Source organism: Microtus oregoni, unplaced genomic scaffold (genome assembly GCF_018167655.1).
Source record: "Microtus oregoni isolate MIOR12 unplaced genomic scaffold, Mior012 000013F_ref0000133, whole genome shotgun sequence".
In the NCBI taxonomy this organism is placed as follows: Eukaryota; Metazoa; Chordata; class Mammalia; order Rodentia; family Cricetidae; genus Microtus; species Microtus oregoni.
Window position 1 is genome coordinate 37,132,611 of NW_024543072.1, and position 17,951 is coordinate 37,150,561.

Here is a 17,951-nt window from a genome sequence, read left to right on the forward strand (position 1 = left end):
GTCTGGGTCTTCAATTTGATTCCGTTGATTAATGTGTCTGTTTTTGTGACAGTACCATACTATTTTATTACAAAGTTCATATGGATTCACAGGGACTGAAGCAGCATGCACAGGGCTGCGTGGGTCTGCACCATGCCCTCTGTGTATATATTATGGCTTCCAGTTTAGTGTTTTTATGCACTTCCTGAATGTGGGAATGATTGGGTCTCTAATTCTTGTGCCTTCTCTTGGGCTCTTTTCTTTTTGCCGGTTTGTTTTGTCCAATTCTGATGTATAATTTTTTATATTTTATATTATATTAGAATACCTTAGTAGCCTGTTTGTTTTCTAGTGAGAGACAGAAAGGAAATGGATCTGAATGAGAGAGGTGGTGGGGAGGAATTAGGAGTGGAGGAAGAGGAAACCATAATCAGAATATATTATATGAGAAAAACTTATTTTATATAAAAGGGGGAAAAGGAAAGAAAATGTTCTTTTCTTTTCTCATAGGCAATACTAGAAGATTTATATTCAGGACATCATAGATCAAGCTCCCTCAAATTTTCTTCAGTCATCTCTTTCTAGCCCCTTAATTCACTCATGGTTGTTATGAAAAATCAGCTCCACTTTTCTCTAGCCCCTTTCTTTTGCACATCCTCAGAGCCATGTGGTCCCCACCCATTTGTTTTCCTTTCTGATTACCTGTTCCCCTAGGAGAGAAACCTCCCTTCATTCTTGGGAAGGATTAATCCTCTCACAAGCAGGTCTTCCCGCCACAATTCTAGCAAATTAAACCCTCATCGCTTTTTCTCTCCCTGTCACAGCTGCACCTCTCATGGTTTAGTGGCAAAGCAGAAATGGATTTCTGCTCCATGGAAAGAATTTATCAAAGAGAGATTTTCTGTGATCTCGCTGTCAAAAGGAGAAATTTATCCAATACTTCCTCATGTTCCACCCCTCTTGGGAATACCTAAAGGATGTCAGTGGTGGTTTACTTGGATTAAATATATTGAAATTATTCTGATCACATAAATCATTGCTTCTGTAGGGTACTCACTAAGATGACAAATAGCCTTAAAATGTAGAAATCTACTTACTGATTTTTTAAATTATTTGACAAATCTCAGATCAAGGTTGCTTTATGCAAATTAAACTTAAGGTTGCCCTAACATGCCTGTCTATTTGGAAATTTCTAGTAGCATCCTTTGAATTTTCAATCACAGATGTAGCTTCTGAGAGTATTTGGGGGGATGGATACTTAATGGACTTCTATTTTCTTTTCAACATTTGTGGAGGTGGGGAGATCATGGAGGTGAAGACCATGTTATATCCTGATAGGACTAGGGAAAAGACACGATAATCTTCTAGCAATTCTTCAGCTAAGAGTTTTTTATTTATTACAGAGCAGAAAAGATAACTATGCTGGAAAAAATAGGGTTGATAAGGAGTTGGGATCAGTAGGAAGAGCTTCCTAAGGTATTGGCGTTCAACTCTCTACTGCCCGTTTAGAGCACCGATTTCGGCCTCTTCAGTTTGACTCTCAAAGGAATGAGACTTCCTGAACACTGGCTCACTCTGGCATCCTTGGGGGAAGTAAGAGCACGTGACTACAGGAAAGGCTTCCTATCTTCCCACGCTGTGGTTACCAGTCAGAGAAATAACAAGAAATAACCTTATTGCCTAATGAAAACTGTTATGAAATAGACTATGAATTTAACAATGTAAAGATGTGCTACGTTTGTTTACACTGCATCTGTTTAATTGTGTAAAGTTGTGTGGCTCTTTTACCTTGCCTGCCTAAAGCACTTGACTGATTTGATAAAAGATGCATGGTCAATAGCTGGGCAGTAGAGGGATGGGTAGGACTGGTGGGCAAAGAGAATAATAAAAGGAGGAATCTAGGTTCGAAAAGAGAGAATGAGGGAGAAAGAGAAGGAGATGCCTGGGGCCATCAGCCAGCCAGACATGAAAGAATCAAGAAAAGTATAATATACAGAATGAAAGGTAAAAAGCCTTGAGGCAAAACATAGATGAAGAGAAAGAGGCTGAATTAAGTTATAAGAGCTAGCAAGAAAAGAACCTAAGCTAAGGCCGAACATTCATAATTAATAATAAATCTCCTTTTCATGATTTAGGAGCTGGTTGGAACCCCCCCCCCCCAAAAAAAGCATGCTATAGAAAGCTAAGGTGGTCAGAGACACTCTGATGTTGGCTGCCTTATTACACACTTTATTTCCAAAATAGGAATCTATTTCTGTGGCCCCATCAAGGAAGTGAGAATCAGGATTTATTCTAAATACTGTGTTCTTAGCTCAGCTACATTTAAAAATAGACTGATGGGAATTGAGAGGACCTTCAAGGTTTTCTTTCTGCGGATATTCCCCCATCTTACGGGTGCTCAAGAATATCCTGAGGAAGATACCCAACAATTTATTTTAGAACCTAGTGTTGTCTGAGTCAGAAAAGTACATCACGTCTAGCTAGAGTACATTCAGTCCAAGTTGGTGGATTTTCCTACCTCACAGGAACAACGTGTGAGTTAATAAATTAATCTTCAGTTACAGAAGTTTTCGTGATCAGATTGCAAGAATGAGTTTCTAACACTGACCTTAAGCATGTAGGAGTAGGAAGGTTTTGCAGGATATGGAACGATAAGACAAGCTACTCCTCCCCCACCCCACCCCGCAGTGGTCAGAAGCTAGCTACCCTTCAGCCAGTGGTGTACATATGTCGGTGGAGTCCCTGTGCCTACACAGCTGCACGTCATCATACTTCTGCAGTTAAAGTCACAATTGCTATGTTTCTCCTTGGGCTTCATTATGTAGTTCTGTGATGGGGAAGCTCAGTCAATCACATCTGGCTACGGTGTGGCTGCCTGGAGGCCAGGTAGAAAAATAGGAGAGAAAAGTGCGCACACTCTCTCTATGCTGTGCTCGCTGGACCATTTCGGATTTCGGACCTCTCACTGTTAGCGTGAGTGTCCCCCTTTTTCAATTATTAAAAATATAGCCGTTGTTCTCGAGCTGGTCTGGTTATTCATCGCACCGACCGGATACGCAAATGCTTACAGTTCTGCTCATAAAATGCTCTCTGGTTCTAAAATACTCACCATACCGGCATCCGCACCCTGGCACACAAAGGACTTCCTGGAAATCTGCCCGAGCCTTTGTTTACTTATCCCTTCTTAATGGGCAGAGGGGGAGAATGGGTGGTTTCCATTATGTGATAAATCTACCAGTCTTCTTCACACTATTTTAATCATCCCAGAATTCTTTGCTCTAGATTAAAATCTACCGTTCTTTCATCATTTTATCCCTTGGTTTAATTCTGTAGTAAATAGACAGTAAATGTGTTTGGTCTCTACTAGAAAAATATGTTCGGCCATCAGTATCTTTGTTTTCTAGAAAAAAATAAATTTAAGCAAATAAAGCAAACAAGAACATGATTTTCTTAAATCCTGGAGAAGAACTTTGAAGAACTCAACCCTGCTCCAGTTAAATAGTTAGTTTTGAATCAATATTTATTTGAATGACATTGCGAATGGATTTCTCAACCTACTCTTTCTATGTTATAAAGATGTGCTGGGAAGCCCCAGTGTATTCTATCCTTTTTTTAAGCTGTGATTTGCTACCTGTCTTGTCTCCTTTTAAAAAACCAAGAGAGAACTTTCTTGGAGTAGTTTCATGCCTGGTAATTATGCAAAACCAACTTCCCCTCTACTTCTCCAGTAAGAAGCCAAGGAGTGGTCTAAGACAGAATAAGGACAGCTCAGGATGATCACCGAACTCTTTCTGGGTGAGAAAGGGAAGGGTCCTCGTATGTCCTTCCGGAAGACTTAACCATCTAAAATCTAACTGTGGTGTGTGCTTCTCGGAACACCCATCATCTTCATCAGTATCTATGCTAGAGTCAGGGGATGTTCTTGGGAGATTAGAGATCACTAACCCAGATCTAAGAAATAAACAGCGCTGGCTAAATTCACGTGCATCTGAGTGCTGCTGCAGTACAGAGGTCACCTTTGGCTGCTACATGCTTCCTTAAAGAAATTTCCATTCCCATCAAAATCCCAGTTAAATTCTTCACAGACCTTGAAAGAACAGTACTCAACATCATAAGAAAAAGCAAAAAATTCAGGATAGCCAAAACAATCCTGCACAGTAAAAGAACTTCTGGAGGCATCACAATCCCTGACTTCAAACTCTACTACAGAGCTACAGTACTGAAAACGGCCTGGTATTGGCATAAAAACAGACAGGAGAACCAATGGAACTGAATCTAAGACCCAGATATTAATCCACATTCCTTCGAACACCTGATTTTTGGCCAAGAAGCAAAAAATATCAAATGGAAAAAAAGAAAGCATGTTTAACAAATGGTGCTGGCATAATTGGATATCAACATGTAGAATAATGAAAATAGATCCATATCTATCCCCATGCACAAAACTCAAGTCCAAATGTATCAAAGACCTCACCATAAAACCTTATAGAAGAGAAAGTAGGAAGTACACTTGAGTGCACTGGCACAGGAGACCACTTCCTAAATAGAACTCCAGTTTTACAGACACCTAGATAAACAATTAATAAATGGGACCTCCTGAAACTGAAAAGCTTCTGTAAAGGAAAGAACATGGTCAACAAGACAAAATGATAGCCTAAAGAATGGGAAAAGATCTTCACTAACCCCACATCAGACAGAGGTCTGATCTCCAACATATACAAAGAACTCAAGAAATTGGTCATCAAAAGAATAAATAATCCAATAAAAAATGGAGTACAGACCTAAACAGATAACTTTCAACAGAAAAATCTAAAGTGCCTGAAAGACATTTAAGGAAATGTTCAACATCCTTAGTCACAAGAGACATGCAAATTAAAACAACTCTGAGATTCCATCTTACACCTGTAAGAATGGCCAAGATCAAAAACACTGATGACAACTTATGCTGGAGAGGTTGTGGGGAAAATGGGAACACTTCTGCATTGCTGGTGGGAATGCAAACAGCCCCTTTGGATATCAGTGTGGAGATTTCTCAGAAAATTAGGAAACAACCTCTCTCAAGACCCAGCAATACCACTTTTGGGTATATATCCAAAGGATGCTCAATCGTGCCACAAGGATATGTGCTCAACTATGTTCATAGCAGTTTGTTTGTCATAGCCAGAACCTGGAAACAACCTAAATGCCCCTCGACCAAAGAATGGATAAGGATAATGTGTTACATTTACACAATGGAGTACTAAACAGAAGAAAAAAAATAATGACATCTTGAATTTTGCAGGAAAATGGATGGAGCTAGAAAACATCATTTTGAGTGAGGTAACCCAGACCCAGAAAGACAATTATCACATGTACTCACTCATAAGTGGTTTTTAAACATAAAGCAAAGAAAACCAGCTCACAAATCACAATCCCAGAGAACCTAGACAACAATGATTACCGTAAGAGAGACACACATAGATCTAATCTACATGGGAAGCAGAAAAAGACAAGATCTCCTGAGTAAATTTGGAGCAAATGGACCTTGGAGGTGGGTGAAGGGGATGGGAGACGCAGGGAGGGGAACAGAGAAAAATGTAAAGCTCAACAAAAAATCAATTTTAAAAAAGACAAAGAAAAAAAGAAGTTTTCATTCCATGAACATCTTTGAGGTCTCATTCCTTTCTTTGCTCTTGCTCTTTGGATGACCTTTATCTCCACCTTACATGGGAATGTTAATCTTGTCTTGTCACAACTTAAGTTTCAATTTGTTCTTGAAGAGGCTCTTTCAGACTGGTTGTTATCTAGTTATCAGCTTGAGCTTCAGAGGGCTTTGCTGCTGTCAACAGCCACCACCATAGACCAAAGATTTGCCACGTTAGGAGATACCTTCACTGATTTGCCCCAGCTTCCTACCTATCTTTGGTACCCAAAGCATCCTGCTTGCCTTATCTTGCCTAACTTTCCAAGGAGTTCTGTGCTGCCCCCAGACTCTGCCATGGCATGTGGCATTTACTCCACTTGGAATACTTCCTTTCTTTCTCATATTCACCTAACATTATCACTCTTGTAAGCAAATGCCCCCCCCCCTTTTTCAAAACAGCAGTTGGGCATTATCATCTGGATTGGCTTCAGGTTTCATCAATATATTTTTATTTTAGGTTGTCATCTGAAATGCCCCCACATGTTCCCACGGATCACTAGGCTGCTACCACATGTGCCCGTGGATCACTAGGCTGCCCCACATATTCCTGTGCATAACTAGGCTAACTGTTTGAGTAGACATTCCAAACTTGTTAGTAGTGGCCATGGTGTTGGGTGGGCCAGGTTCCTGGTGTCTTCTTCCAAAATGAAGTAAAGGCACATAGACCACACAACTAGCAAGGTATATTCAAAGCAATATACAGTTCAAATTTGATGGTGAGCCACATGAGTGAAAGGGTACTCGAGGGCTGCAATTATTGTCAGGGACTTTCTTTTAGGAGTTCAAGACAAGGCAGAGCTCCATTGTTTAGGTCATAACAGGTGGTTCTCCATTTAATTGAGAGACTGGGATTATGTAAATCTTTGCTCAAGGTCCCTGCCATAACACATAAGTCATAGGTGCACTCATATATGCAGAAGCATAAAATGAGAAACAGGATTTTTCTTAAAAAAAAATAAAAACAAGAGTTCACTTAGAGGATATAGTTTTCCTTATTGAGCATTTATTCAAAAATGATTGTGGCCAGATTCATTCTCCTTTCTTGTTCCCAGATATATTGAAAATACATTTGAATAGAAACTGTTCAAGTTTATGGTTGATAATGAAAAGAGAAACATAGCCCACTGTTCAGAGTAGAGGATGTTTGTAGACTGATATCATTAGAGGTCCTAGGCTATTAACAATTTCATTGTGCAGAGAGAATTGTGTAGACTTAGTGTGTATGGGCATGTAGACTTAGTATGTGCAGGTTACCAAATGCACTAGAGGAGAAGTGTGTGCATAGCCCAAGTTAAGTGGAGTGCTAGGTTGCTGAACTCTTCTCTGTGTGTACCTGTCTCAGACTCAAGAAGTTCCTGACTTCTTACAGAGCCCACTAAAAACCCAACTGGACTACAAGCTCAGCAGGGGTAAATCTTACCTAGGAATAAACAGCAAATCCTTATTTTTTTGTGTGTATGTGTGTACATATATATATATATATATATATATATATATGTTTGAGTGTTTGTACATATCTTGTGTGCATACAGGAACATGTGCACATTTGTATATATGTGTGTATAGGCCAGTTACTGATATTGCATGACTTCCTCAATTGCTCTCCAGCTTATTTATATTTTGGGACATGGTCTCTCCTTGAACGTGAAGCTAACGTGTTTGATCAGCAAATCCGTGGGATTCTCTTATCTCTGCCTCCTTAGTGCTGGAATTATAGGCATGCACTGCCATATCCAGGTTTTCTGCATGAGTTTTGGGATATCAAACACAGATTCCCATGCTTGCATAGCAAGCACTTTACCAACATCTGTCTTTCTAGCCTACAACCTTATTTTTGAACAGTATTTCCTCCTCTCCTCTGCCAAATGTATAACACTTCCTTAAGGACACTCATCCCAACTCCCTACTCCATCCTGAGTTCCCTTAGCACCTGAGCTATGCAATTGTAGAACAATTTATTGAAAAACTCAATTATTTTTTTTGAAGAAAGGAACCATTTTGTTGACTTGGAAACTTCAAGTAGAAACTTAACAATGGCTTACTTAACATTTGCTAAATGAATAGGTTGAGGGATGGATAGTTGAATGGGGAATTCATGGCTAAATGGGTAGGTGGATAGATGGATGGAGGAATGTGGCTAAAGGGTAGATGCATGGGTGAATGACTGAATGAGTAAATGGTAGAATGAGAGAATAGATAGATGAGTGGATGGATTCATTATGGGTGAATGGATGGGTACAAAGAGAAGTGTGAAGGTTTCGGGATTAACAGAATGCCTTACTCTTGATATTTTGGGTTGTTTCTTACTTTGTTTTCTAGAAATAGATGAATTATGGGCCTATAATCTTGTTCTAAGATTTCAGCAATTGTTTTTACTTAAATGCTGAGTTTTGCATGAGTTTATTTTGAATCAGTAAATATTGTATGTATCTATCATGAATAGCATGCCATTTAAAAATATTTTTGGATATGAATCATGGAGTGGTGTAATGTATCTAATTAACAAATACACAGTCTCACATGATTCTTGTTCTGTGCTGATAATGTTATCCAGTTTATACAGCTTTCCAGGACTGTGTCTCCTCTATAGATCTTTAGAATCCATTGCTCTTAGCTCCAGCTTCATAGCATTTGACCAACATCACCACATTCTCTTGGGCTCATTGTTTTGGGCCTTGGTAGATATATCCAAGAGCCCAGGAGGCACCCAACTTTCTGTAGGGTTCTCTGAGACTGCAGCTGAGCCACAAGTCCAGTAGTTGTGGACCTTACTCAGATTTTAATTTCTTCCCAACCAAGAGGCTCCTGGGAATACTGACAAAAAGTCCCCAGGCTGAGGAGGTATTTCATTTCTCACCCTAAAAACTGAAAGTTGTCCTGGTTTTTAGTTGGTATGTTGGGAAAATTTTAAGACATATCCAGACTGCACCCTTGCCAAGGCTGGCCTTATAGAAACATAACAAGGTCTATTGTCTTTGGTAAAAGGCGAGATCCTGAAAGCAGATCATACTCCAGTGACAACAGGTGGCTAGGCCATGTTCGCTCCACACAGTGCTGCTTTCTCTTGAACTGCATTGATAAATCTGGTGTTTTCTCATTGGCACGCATTCTCCTGTCAGCTGTGCTTTTCCCAGGGAGTCACATTTTTCTTCTATGAGCACAGCATTCTTTCAAACATCTTCTATTGGTGAGTCACAGGGACCCACCACAGTAAGGGAGAAAAGTCCATCCCTACACCGGGGCATCTGATGACTCAGTGGACCTAGGGCACATTCCAGCAGAAGGCACTTCTGCATTTTATCATGGGCAACTTTCCACCACCTCCACCCAGAAAAAGTGAAACGCACTTTGGGCTTTTCCCGTTTATTCATACCTGCTCTCTCTCTCCCAAAATGATGGCCACACAATGTTTTCTCATTTCTAGTGGAGTGCATTGTTAATTGTTCAGACTTAAGAGAAGGCTGCATGCAAGCAAGAAGATGGCATGTATACAAAAAAAGTAAGTGAGGAAGGTAATGAACAGTTTCTTGGAGGCTTTGGGAATCAGTTTCATTATCCTGTTGCCTCCATCAGTCTTTCCAGTTAATTCAGAAATAACCAAGCCTTAACTATGTCTACTTTTACTTCTTAATGCATTTTTTTTGGTACTAGACAGTATGATGTCCTCAGGAAAACTGCACACTGATTAAGTACCATAAAGTACTCTCTAACACGATCTCATAGCACTCTCTCCTTTGTCTTTATTGCAGTCCACACCCTCAGTTACTGTAGTTCTTATTTATCTTTCAATGACTGCCTCCAACTAAACTATGAAATCCTAGACAAAGAAAGCCAATGTCTGTTTACCTGGAGCCTTGAATGTTGCTCCATAATCATAGACTTTCCATAAACAAAGGATTAATGCATAAAACCAATTATCAGCTGGCATCTGCTTACCTGGAAGCAAGCCCCACAGTGCTTCTTTTAAACCACTTCAGTTATTTCATCCCTACCATGATTGAAAGCCAGCCTACAGAGCTCCTCAAAATTCTGGTGCAAGTTTCCCTAGTTTCTTAGGCTCATATCTGTACTTTGCTCATCCCCCTGCCCCCACCCCACTACAAACTGCCTAATGGCTAATATAAGAAGGCACTGTGGGCTCAACTGTGGTCTACTTCACCCTTATACTATCCTACCCCTCCTCTTCACACTGTTGCTTCTTGCCTACTTGAACTCGTCTTTCATTGTGTCTTAATCAGATTTCTCAAACCCTTTCTCTCTGATCTGCGGGTTCATAGTTGGGTATCAGCAAAATTTTCTATAATTATGTCATTTTTCTCCATAACCCAGGAAGGAATTATAGAAACAGTAGAAAAGGCAGTCTTAAACTTCAATTTTCTGGGGGGGGGGGGATCAAAACAAAACTAGGCTTTCTCCAGATTTCCAATGATTAGTTGGACGAAAGGCTCATCCAAGAGGAATGAAGTTGGGACCCAGGAAGTACAGCAGAGGAAAAGGATTATGTGACATGACATCAGACCTCAGATACACGTGGTGGAGTTCCTTCTACGAAATTTGGCAACCTTAAGTCCTGACCACACTGGTCTCAGCACATGACCTGCAGGTCCTAGAGTAGTCGCTAGCAGCTAAAGAAAAGGATGCTAAAGTGCACTGATCTGCAAACACTTTTCACATGTTTAGTCCCTAAAACATGGCTAAGATGTTATACATCTCACATCTTTAAGCCTAATGTTTTTCCTACAAATTTAGATAGATACTGAAAGATATATTATTTCAGCATATTGTACACATTATTATCAAACTTTAACTCATTAAAAATATATCAGATGAAATAAAAATATAGCAATTTGTCACTCTTTCATATTGAAATAAGTGAACATATCTATTTGAAATTTTTATTACATACCTTTTAATTAATATCCTTACTGCCACATAATTTTATCCTAAAATAGCTACTTTGCCCTAAAAGTCTTACTTTAACTACCTTATAATGTTCTTTATAACAAATATGCATCTCTCTATATATTTAAATTTCAGCATTTGAAACTTTATCTATATTGAATTGCTATAATAATTAGTAAACAATTGATTAAATATGTATATAAAATTTGTGGGATGTAATATAAGTGGATAAAATGTTACACGGGACTATTTTCCTTTCTAATATTTACTGTAGATATCCATGAATGAATCTGTCTCATTGCTAAAATATGACAAGCTTGAGCATTCAATTTCTTTCCCATTTTTAATTTTTAGGCATAGCAATTTTGCAGACAATCTGTGCTCACATAATCAAGCAGTTGGTTAGGCGTGGGAACAGAATTCCACACAGTCCAATGATAATGCTCCTTAGGAATGAAATGCCAACGCTTACCTCAGAAGATTGAGTAAGGATAGTTTGCTTAATGATCTGCCAACCGAAAAACTGATTAAATCCTAGTCTATCTCTTCCAAAACCAAGGAAGCTGCCTGGCTCATGATCCCCAAAATGCTTGTTAAGAGTTCTTTGTTCCTGGCTTTTTTTTTTTAAAATATTTATTTATTTATTATGTATACAATATTCTGTCTGTGTGTATGTCTGCAGGCCAGAAGAGGGCATCAGACGTCATTACAGATGGTTGTGAGCCACCATGTGGTTGCCAGGAATTGAACTCAGGACCTTTGGAAGAGCAGGCAACGCTCTTAACCACTGAGCCATCTCTCCAGCCCCAAACTGCCAAGTTTTAAATGTTGCCTTTTTCCTTAGCTGTCATGTTTTTAAACTCTGAAGCATCTTTAGGACAGGGGGGTGCTGCAGGACCAGGCTGGTCAGAAATTCTGTCTAAAAATAGCACTCAACATAAGGCTTGAACCCATGACCCTGTGTTCTATGCTTTTGTACACTATAAAGATTTGTGACTCCTATTAGTTTAATAAAATGCATATTGGCCAGTAGCCAGGCAGGAAGTATAGGTGGAGTGACCAGACTAGGAGAATTCTGGGAAGAGAAAAGGCAGAGAGTCAGTCACCAGCTAGATGCAGAGGGAGCGAGATGCCTTACTGAGAAAAGGTACCAAGCCATGTGGCTGAACATATATATGAATTATGGGTTAATTTAAGTTATAAGAGCTAGTTAATAATAAGACTGAGCTAATAAGCCAAACAGTTTATAATCAGTATAAGCCTGTGTGTTTCTTTGGGACTGAATAGCTGCAAGACCAGGCAGAACAGAAACTTCCATATACAGAAGAGGGTATACTTTTTTTGCAAAATAAAAGAAAAGATAACTTATACTTTATTATTAATCTTTGACACTTTATACATGGAAACTCAGTCCCTTAGACCCTTCTATCAGCCCAATATGGTGGTCCACATCTCTAATCCCAGAACTAGGAAGGATGACTCCAGGAAGACAGCAAGTTCAAGTCCTGTCTAGGCTACACAGACAGTTTGAGGGCAGCCTGGTTACACAGTGTGACTGTGTCTGTATATCTCTCAGAAGTCCCTACACACCACTGGTATGTGTAAAATATGTAGAAAACCACTAGATTAGTGTCATGGCTTTTGTTATCTTGGATGTCTTTTTCTTAAGTGGTGACCATGGGTCTCATTAATAAGACCTAAAGCACCCCAAAATTGCTTTCCGAATTCTAAATTATTATCAAGACAGTCATTCTTAGAGTTTTGCCATCACTCATCTGAATAATACATTTGAAATAATACATTTGTAATAATGATGAGAAATAATAATTGACCTAACATTTGTGTATATATTATGTTCAAGTTACTTTACAAAAACTTTCCATGAAGCCTATACTACTAACAACACTACAAAGTACATATAATTCCTATTCTACTGATTATGAAATAAAGCCACAGATTATCATTTGTGTATGGTTTCATTGATAAGTGGTGGAACTCAGCTTCATACCTGGAGAATTTGGGTGGGACAGCTGGAGCTTAACCCCCCACTTACCATCGCCTAATGGGCTATCACTATTGTTCTTAGCTTAACATTGCTGAGTTTCCTTCATTGAGTTTTCCAGATATATTTTGAAGCCCTGAGGAGCAGCAGCATGAAACAGTTGGGTTTTGTTGGAGGGTGATAGCCATGCCTTAGGGTGAAAGTCTGAGAAGGGTGCTGCTGCCGTGACTGTGGACAATGGAAAAGGCAAAGTGTGGGTGGAGCATTCTAGTCCTAGGAAGAGAGGCTAAGGACTCAGAAATGAGGGCGGGAAAACGAATCGGACCTTATCACTATGACTGTCCGCCGGGTCCCTTCGGGAACCTGGTGTGTAAAGCAGAGAATTAACCCTTATGTTCTAGAGATGCTGCTTGTCCTGTGCACGTAGACATGTGTGGGAGATTTTGGGAGTCTTTCACATCAGTCTCGATATGATTGTGCACATATGCACTGACTGTATCACGTGATGCAGACACAGCCAAGGCTAATGTCTTAGATCAGAAAGGCTGATAATCGTGGTGTGTTCCTGACTCAGGAATGTTTCAGTTTCAGGCCAGTTTTCCACTTCACTTGCCAGAGTCAAATGTAAAGTCGAGCAAAAAGGGCTTAGACTAGTTACATCATCTCAAGATTAGGGATGCATACTGATAAGCTCAAACCTACCCGAATGTCTTGAAGGTCAAGGTGCCGGTGCCTGTCAGAACAAGTGAAGGAAATTCCCAAAGTTTTGACAAAGTTATATGTGTTCAACTGGGACTGAAATTCTGGAGTTCGTATGTCCTGCTTCATGGGGTTAAAGCATATATGTTGCTTAGATGGAAGGGAGGGTGGAACTCAGCACTTAGACATGAGAGCTGTGAGTTCAACTCTGGAAAGAAACAAGCTGTGGAAGCCACTCTAGGGGTTGTTTGTGTTAATCTCTGGGTACCTCTTTCTGAGAACCAGAATATTATAAAAGAATTTGCTGGTAAAGAATTGAAAAAAAAAAAGCCAAAGACCTAAAGTAATGCTTAATTTTGAATTCAACCCACTGGAAAAATCCTAAAATGGACTAGATTAATCCCATTCCCCCTTTGTAAAGTATATCTCCACATAAAATCTGGGACAGGACTTGGGATAACACTGACATGAAAGAATCTTGGTATGTGGTTTTTACTTCTAAATATGAGTCAGTTGCAGTAAGGCTGTGAAAACACAAATCACTCTGGGCACAGTACCAACATGAAAAGAATAGTAGCTACATGGCACCATGAATAACTGAGTGCTTGGCAGGCAAAAGTTCTAGAGAGTCAGACTTCAATCCATTATTGGAAAGAATCAGCTAGTAATTCGAAAGTTTTCAAATATGACATGGACTATCTTATGAGATAATGGGATGGAAATGGGCAAGGAAAAGCCATTAAGGATGTTATAGTGGGCGGTGCCACTTTAATGGGCTAGATATCAAATTAGGTCATTTTATCTCTCATGCCACTTAACTCTAGCACAAATTTTGAAAATAAAAAAAATCACTTGGAAATTTCTTTTGTTTTCTTCATAAATTTTATAAATATATAAACTTGTGAGGTAAGTAAATTTAAGTACTTTTAAGTTACAATTATTTATTAGAAAACATGGGTGGATGGTGGTGCGCGCCTTTAATCCCAGCACTCAGGAGACAGAGGGAGGCAGATCTCTATGAGTTTGAGGCTAGCCTGGCCTACAAAAGCTAGTCCCTGGACAGGCCCCAAAGCTACAGAGAAACCTTGTCACAAAAAAAGGAAGGAAGGAAGGAAGGAAGGAAGGAAGGAAGGAAGGAAGGAGACAAAAAAATCAAAAACAGAAAGCATGACTGTAGTTTGCAAATACCTTTCCATGATTTTTTTTTTGAAAGAGGGGTCAGAATATGAATCACCATGCTGTATTCAGGTTACAGACATTTCATTGAAGACAAAAGGAGAAAATGATTTGATTCAAGGAGAGCATATCTAATTATTGAATAGTTGTAGGGCCTTCTTGCCTCAAGAAAAGAGCGTAACCAAGTGAATTTTCTATTATTAATATTTTTGTTAGCATATAAAATAATGGGTTTCAGCCTAACACTTTCATACATACATCATTAAATTTCTCCCATAGTCATCCCTCATACCCTTCTCCTGCCCACCCGCTCTTCCCCCATCCTTCCATCAACATTCTTTCTCCAGCTTCCATGTCATATACATATATTCAAATTTAGATCCCATAGAAGCTTGTGTTGCTTTTATTCCCTCATTCCCTCTCTTTTTCTTCTTTCCTTTTTTTTTTTTGGTCCCCTTGCTCTCTCCAAATATCCCTTCCTTCTTCTTTCATCTCTCTCACACACACACTCATGCACACGCACACACTCATGTGCACACACACACACACAGTCAGTAGTGGGGTCAAACCAAGGACATTGCATGTGCTTTTCCTCAGTCCCACAGACTTTTTTTTTTCTTAAGATTTTGAGACTATGTTTTGTCAAGATATTCAGGTTTGCCTTGAACTCAGTTTATAATTGAATTTTATTCCATTTACAACTTATAAGAGATTGTCATATAAGATGTCTGTGGGGAGAATAATGTTCACATTGGTGTGTGCAAGTCCCCGATGGGAGTCATTCACTCAAAGGAAATCCAAGGATACAAAGGAAACAGAAAACAATAGTAGAAAATGCAGCAGAAAGTCATTCACAATTATGGACCCTTGAGTAAGCCATTCATGGTTCTGGAGTCTGGAGTAAGTTATTCACAGTTATGGGGTCTTGAGTAAGTCATTCACAGTAATGGGGTCTTGAGTAAGTAATTCACAGTAATGGGGTCTTGAGTAAGCCATTCACAGTAATGGGGTCTTGAGTAAGCCATTCACAGTTATGGAGTCTTGCGTAAGCCCATTGGCTTCTTATGCTGCTTGTGGGTAGAGCTATTTGAATTAAAGGTGGTGTAGTGATACTTTGTTTGTGATCTAACAAATAAACCTTGCCTGAAAGATCAGAGAAGCTGAACAGCCAGCTACTAGTTCTTACCTCTACCTGAGACCAAAAGGGCGATCCTGTCTCTATGAACCCTCAGACTGAATGAATGTTCTACTTGAAACCCCAGACTGAATGCTCTCTCCAGAAAACCTCAGACTAAATCTGAGCTTCTGTCTCCTTCTGCCTTATATTCCTTCCATGTTCTGCTCTACAGCAGTACCAGACACTCTCCCCACCTCCTTTACAGAGTTCCTGTACTATCTGGTTAACCGTAAGCCTCACAGTACATGGTATATATTGCTATCTTTCAAAGACCCAATCAGTGCAGGGGCTCTCTAGCTGTGTGCAGCCTGCATTGGAGGCACATGAACGATTGTTGAAAGACAGATTCCTGGGTCCCAGTTCAGCTTCCTGTTCAGTAGATGAATCCCAAGGAGCTCTGTTTCAACACAAGTGATGATGGTGTCACAACCCAGGGAAACATGCTTTGAGGATTACTGACCTACATAAAAAATAGAGTGACAGGTGAAAATTGGAAAGGAGGCAGCAGTGATTGACACACAGCTCTGTTTGCTACAGTTGTGCAATCGCTGTACAAAGACAAAATCAAGTTGACTTGAAATTCAAAAGTATTCCAGAAGAAGACATCTTAAAATATTAAATTCCAACTAGACCCACACGGGAGCACCGGACAGAAATCTCAAGGTCCAAATCAGGAGCAGAAGGAGAGAGAGTGCGAGCAAGGAACTCAGGACCACGAGGGGTGCACCCACACACTAAGACAATGGGGATGTTCTATTGGGATCTCACCAAGGCCAGCTGGCCTAGGTCTGAAAAAGCATGGGATAAATCCGGACTCGCTGAACATAGCAGACAATGAGGAATACTGAGAATTCAAGAACAATTGCAGTGGGTTTTTGACCCTACTGCACGTACTGGCTTTGTAGGAGCCTAGGCAGTTTGGATGCACAGCTTACGAGACCTGGATGGAGGTGGGTGGTCCTTGGGCTTCCCACAGGTCAGGGAACCCTGATTGCTCTTCGAGCAGATGAGGGAGGGGGACTTGATCGGGGGAGGGGGAGGGAAATGGGAAACGGTTGTGGGGATGAGGCAGAAATCCTTAATAAATAAATAAATTTTAAAAAAAAGAAACCCTATCTCACAAAAAGAAAAATAAGGAAAGAAAAGGAAAGGAAGAAAGGAAGAAAAAAGAAAAGTATGAAAAGAAAAGATTCATTTTCTTTTTTGGTTTTTTTTTTTTTTTTTTTTTTTTTTGGTGGTGGTGCTTAATCAGGATGACTTACTAACGACTACACTCTAACTCTCCCTCTTCGAGCAGCGTGAACAACCATGACCCTCAGGGAACCGTGGAGCCTTGTGCTCACCCACCCACCCTTGGTGACAGACTGCTGATAGCCCAATCCTGGCAGGAGTTAGAGAATTCAAGAGGGCAGTGGCCTCTTCATGACCAGAAAGCAGCATTCCACAACATTCTACCCTTTCTCTTGCTCTTATATTCTTTCAGCCGCTGATTAAATTTTTTAATCTAAAAAAAAAAAAATTCCAACTAGAAAAATGCATTCCCAAGGAGACAAATTCCATTCTGACTGGGGGTGGGGACAGTGCTAGGAGCTTAGGATTCTGGGATAATCACAAGAATTCCAGTCTCATGACTTGACTTTTAGATGTTGGCAATATAGTTCTCTACTATGGCCCAACAGTTCTCACATTTGACCCTTTATTAAAAACAATAACCTACGATTTTTAAAAATAACTGATCCATGTGACCCGTGCCAAGATCAAGGGTGTGGTCTGTGCACCAGGATATTGGAGTGCTTTCCAGGTCTGTGTGCATAGCTGAGATTGTAGCCTCTAACTCGTTTGGTTTACAAACTCTTTCTTTACTCCGAAACCAAGCCCAAGTTCCAAAAGTGCAGTGGTAAGCTGAGTGGAAGGGATAACAGTTAACTTCCTAGGGTTTCTACTTATATAAATTAACCTAAAAACAGCAAAAAGAGAATAAAAGGAAAGGAAAGGAAAGGAAAGGAAAAGAACACGTGACAGTGGTCAACCAAACTGACTCTTGGGCAACAGTTCTACAAAGCAAGGTATTTTCAGATATTTGGGGATGTGATTAGCATAAAAGAACCAGATTTTTGTAGTATGAAGGAACTGCATTCTTTTTATTTTTTTAAGTCATTAGGTCTTAGTCCTACGTAGCTCATTTAAACGGATACAACAACAAGCGAAGTTCTGTGTATTTAGAAGCCTGGTTTTGAGGACGGCTCTCACCTCCCTTAAACAGAGATGTACAGGCTTGGCCCATGCCCGTCAGTCTCGTTTCACCTGTGACATCACTTTTTCCAGCCACTTGT

General features: G+C 39.9%; 1 pseudogene; it reads right to left on the reverse strand.

Moving 5' to 3' along the window:
- LOC121454984 overlaps nt 1-13,394 on the reverse strand; it is a 52,959-nt pseudogene extending 39,565 nt beyond the window's left edge.
- Nucleotides 13,395-17,951: the final 4,557 nt, after the last annotated feature.